At 30.4% G+C, this 5,382-nt stretch overlaps 1 pseudogene; it reads left to right on the plus strand.

The window, feature by feature from the left end:
- Positions 1-3,996: 3,996 nt before the first annotated feature.
- LOC140693377 (heat shock transcription factor, Y-linked pseudogene) lies at positions 3,997-4,551 on the plus strand (annotated as a pseudogene).
- Positions 4,552-5,382: the final 831 nt, after the last annotated feature.

Here is a 5,382-nt window from a genome sequence, read left to right on the forward strand (position 1 = left end):
GTGTTTAATTTACATGCTGCAATTTTTTCTCCATATTTTTCTCTGAAGGATTTCTAGTTTCATGGTATTATACTCAGAAAAGATGCTTGAAATAATTTTTATCTTCTTAAATTTGTTGAGGCTTCTTCTGTGCCTGAGTACATAATCTTTCCTAGAAAATATTCCATGTGAACTGCGAAAGAATGTATATTCTGTTTGAGGAGGAGTACTGTTTTGAAAATATCAACCAACTCCAATTATTTTATCATATCTTTTTGTATTTTTGTTCCCTTATTAGTTTTCTGTCTGAAAGACCAGTCTAGTGATGATAATGGGGAGTTATATTCTCCTACTGTGATTGTGTTCCGAGCGATAACTCCCTTTTTATCTATTAGTATTTGCTTTATGTATTTAGGTGCTCCTATATTGAGTGCATATATGAGTTTAATACCCTCATTTTTATTGCTCCTTTATTCATTATATCATGTCCTTGTCTATCTTTCTCTATGGCCTTTGTTGTAAAGTCTATTTTGTGTGAAGTCAGTACTGCTAGTCCTGCTTTCTTGTCATGTCAATTTGCATGTGATATACTTTTCCATCTTCTGACTTTCAATTAATGTGTGTTCCTCTTACTAAAGTGAGTCTCTTCTATGCTTCATAATGTAGGGTTTTGTTATATTATACCATCTGACACAATATATCTTTTGATTCAAGCACTAAGTCCATTAACATTTGTGATAATTATTGATACACTGGTGTTTATTTCCATTTTGAACTTCATTTTCCAGTTGATTTGGTATTTCCTTTTTGTTCATTTCATTTTCTTTTTGTGGCTTGATAAGTTTTCTGTTGTTATCTTGGTTTCTTTTTGGTTTTCTACTTCATTGTAAGAGTTTGACTTATGGTTACCCTGTTTCGTATGTATATTGACACATTATTATATCTTTTTATTTTAACTGATAGGAATAGAAATTCTAACCCCTCCTATAGAGGACAGAAATGAGAAGAAAATTCACTGTATTTTCCTGTATCAATCCCTGACCCATAAAAATTTTGATGGCCTGTTTTACAACATCCTTTTATTCTATTTTAAGACATTGTGGCTATTGCATTTCTAATTATGCCTTACTCCTTTCTATAGCATCCTGCTTTTGGTTTCATACCAGATTTTTCATTGTTTCTGTTTCTGTTGCTTAATTCTTTTAGTATTTGCTTTTCTGGAAGTTATTTATCTCTCCTTCTATTCTAAAGAATAGCCTTGCTTGATAAATTATTTTAGATTACAGGTTTCTTTCATTCAGGATTTTGAATATGTCTTGCCACTGCCTTATGCCTGTTGTATTTGTGTATGAAACGTGTTTACAAATATAATATATATAATTATATATATATATGAATAGAATATACAGAAATGAGGTTAACAAATAAGGAGAAATCATATACATTAAAAAATTGAAAACATTGATGAAGGAAATTAAAAGTGATCCAATGAAATGAAAAGATCTCTTATGTTAATGATGTGAAACAATGTGGTTGAAACAACCATACTACCCAAAGCAATCTACATTTAGTGTGATTCATGTCAAAGTATCCATGAGATTTTTCCATTTAATAGAACAGGTAATTTCAAAATTTATATGTAACCGCATAGATTATGAGTTGCCAAAATGATCTTGAAAAAGTGTATTAAATCTAATAGTGTAAAGTTCTCTGACGTTAAACAGTCCAAAAAAGCTTTAGTAATTTAAACAACATGATACTGGCTCAAAAACAGACACCAATTAATAGAAGAGAATAGAGCAACCACATATAATCCCTCACACATATGATCAATTAAACCATGAAAAAGGAAGCAAGAGAATAAAATGAAGAACAGACATTCTCCTCAATAAGTAGTGCAGGGGAGATTGAACATGTAAAAGATACATTAGAATAGTTCCTCATATTGTATACAGTCCATAAGCAGAGAATATCTTTCTATTTATTTTGGTTACTTATATTTCTGGCACCTGTAATTTATAGATCAATGTTTAGATCTTTTATTTCACTAATCAAATGTATTCCTAGTTTATCCCTTTTGGTATAAATATGCACACAATTGTTTTCCTAATTTCTCTTTCTGATAATTTGTTGTTATTATATAAAAATGCAATGGATATTTGCATATTGATTTTCTATTCTGTAAGTTTACTAAGTTTGTTCATTATTTGCAACAGTCACTGGAGGAGAATATGGAGATTTCTATCTATGCATAATTATGTCATCTGTAAAAATTTTACTGCTTTTTTACAAGTTGGATGCCTTTTATATTTTTTCTTGACTAGTTGTTCTGGCTAGGGCTTCAAGTAGTGTAATTTAGTACCTGTGAGAATGAGCTACCTTTTCTTATTACTGGACCTGAGGAAAACCTTCCTGTAAGTTAACATTGAACGTGACGTTAGTCATGGGTTTTTCATATATGGCTTATATTATGTTTAGTTACATTCTATTTAAAGTGAATTTCTTAGGAATATTTTTATAAAAAAGTAAAGATCAGATCTGTGAAAAATTTTCCTACATTTTTTGAGAATGCTTTTTTGAATTCTCTGCTTTTTAAGGGATTGTATCACATATATTGATTTGCATATGATAAGTAATATTTATGAATGAGGACTAAATCCAACTTAAGTATAGTTTATAATACTTATAATATGCAATGTATTCAGGTTGCTTATGTTTATTTAGAATGGAATATACACATACTGAAAGAAAAATTTACATTGTAGCTTGAGTTTACAATTATCTATTTAAAAATTTTATCCCTCATTTTGAAATTGGCTTATGTTTAATGGAATATATTTCTAAATAAAGAATATAACTTTTGGCAGAACTGGATTTTCTACGGTTTACTGATACACAACGTAACTATTATTTACAATTAGTGAACAAAACCCTTGCCTTAAAATGCCGGATTTTACTACCAATGTTATCTGTTTCAGGACTGAGATACAAATTGCTTCCTAAAATGCATTACATGGAATTTTCCACCCGAACACACATATAGTGTTATTTCTTTCTTTTTTGATTGTTTCTTTGTTTGCCCCTTAATGGAGGCACTGCTTATTTAACCCAGGATCTTTTGCATAAGTGTATTTATCAACATCATCTTGGAACACTTAACAGAAGGCTCAAGGGTTTGGATTATAAAGATGAAAAGAAAAAAGAAAATGAAAAAGAAAACCTCTGACAGAAAGAATGGCAAAAGTATACATTTGTAAATATACTATAAGATTTTCTCTTTTGTAATTTTAGAGTAGAATATTAACTTACATTTGTTTTACTTATAGAACTGAATGGAAATTTAAAACAAAACTTCTGCCCCTTGGGATTTCTTAAATTTGATTCATTATTTTTATCTAATTTTATTTCATACTTATTTACCATTTATTTTTATACAAAACAAATAAACTGATATTTATTCTGCTCATGTTCTGAATATAGAGCTACTTATTTTAAAGTACACAGAAAAATACTTACTTCCATTTCCAAATCAAATTATGTTTCACATTAATTACAAATGATATTGAAATAGATATACATTATCTGTACTGGATTTACACAAATTTGACTTTAAATTCCAAAACTTTAAAATTATTTTATATATTTTGTGCATTACTTATACTCTGTTCTTAAATCTGGTAAAAATTTCTGTACAAAAGGAAGGAGATTGGTTTTATTTCATAGACCCCAAAATTAAATTATTTAGAAAGATTTTGTTGGGATAATATTTGAGAATCACACTTTAAATATAAGCATCCTATATGTTTCATTTTAACTGGATGAATGACAAGTAAACACTGAATGTTACACTTGAGTTGCTGAGAGGCCAGTTGTTTTGTGATGTCACAGCTACTCAAGTTGAGATTCATTGTGAAGGTCTAGCAGTTTATCTGTGCAGGCCTGCTAAAGCAGCATTTGATGCTGCAGTGCTCAAAATCATGCAGATTAGAAAAGTAGCTGTTGATAAATTTAATTGAGATGGCACATAATTCTTCAGAAATTCAAGATGTCTCTTGTAAAGATGGACCAACTGGTTCAGGAAACTCCGGTAGATCTCTATTGTGTGATCAAACATTCTCTGGGGACTTGGACTTGAGGTCTATGATTGAAGAAAATGCTTTTCAGACTTTGTCTGAAGAATCCTTGATAAAAACACCATGATACACACATTGTGTCTCTGAACCAGATGAAGATAATGATTTTCGTTATCTGACATTTCCAAGAAAACTCTGGAAAATAGCTGGGAGTGACCAATTTAAATCCATCTGGTGGGATGATAATGGATATTTCATAGTGATTGATGAAGATGTCTTTAAGAAGGAAGTTTTGGAAAGAAAGGCCCCTTTCAGAATATTTGAAACTGGAAGTATGAAAAGTTTACTTAGACAGCTAAACCTATATGGGTTTAAGAAGGTGCGGTAGAATTTTCAAAGTTCTGCTTGTTTAGCTTACTTTCTGGCAGTAGAAAAAGAAGTCTCTGTTTTAAGAAAGGTATTCAGAAATTTTAGTTACCACATGGTAACTTATATATAAAATTTTATTTTGTATATCAATCAATGATAATATAAAAGTAAAGATAATTTTGAAAATTGTATAAAACTACAAAGGCTAAAATACTTTATTTTTTCTAAAAAATGAGGATAGTGCCTTAAGTAGTCAATATTATGAGAAACTTTGTTTGCAACTATGAATAATTCCAGAAATCTAAATAAAGGTATTAAGGCTGCTTATAAAAAGTGGCATTCACTGATACTGCAATGGCTGACTTCTTAAATTTGATGAGTGTACTATTTAAATGTGTAGCTTCCAAATAAGGAACTTCAAAATATCGTCAGAAATGTTCATATTATGATATTATCTTTGCATTGTAAACGTGGAATCTGAGGTTTTATAAGTTAGCCTTATTGTAGTCTTGTATTTTGGTTTAAAATTTTACTAAAATATTTCTCCATTGGTTGTAGCTGCATTTCTATAATAATCCAAATTTTAAACGAGGCTGTCCCCAGCTTTTAGTGAGAATAAAAAGAAGAGTTGAGATTAAAAATTCTTCTCTGTTGTCTTCATTGGCTGAAGATTTCAAAAAGAAAAACTTTAAATCAGGGGTAATGTCGATAAACATAATTCTGATTTTGTGGCTGACACTAGTGGAGAAAGTGCATTTTTACCGTCTGCAAATTTAAACATGCCTCTAATAAGAAAGCCCTCTACTAGCCACATAATTGGTGATACAACAACCCTGATCAGAGGTGATTTTCCTCCTCCATCATCAATGTCAGTGAGACCACCAGAACAAATTGCAGTGGATCAACGAGCTATTTTCAATCAGTTCACCCCGTCCACGGGCACTCTCAAATCAGCTACAAT

This window comes from Vicugna pacos, unplaced genomic scaffold (assembly GCF_048564905.1).
Source record: "Vicugna pacos unplaced genomic scaffold, VicPac4 scaffold_19, whole genome shotgun sequence".
In the NCBI taxonomy this organism is placed as follows: Eukaryota; Metazoa; Chordata; class Mammalia; order Artiodactyla; family Camelidae; genus Vicugna; species Vicugna pacos.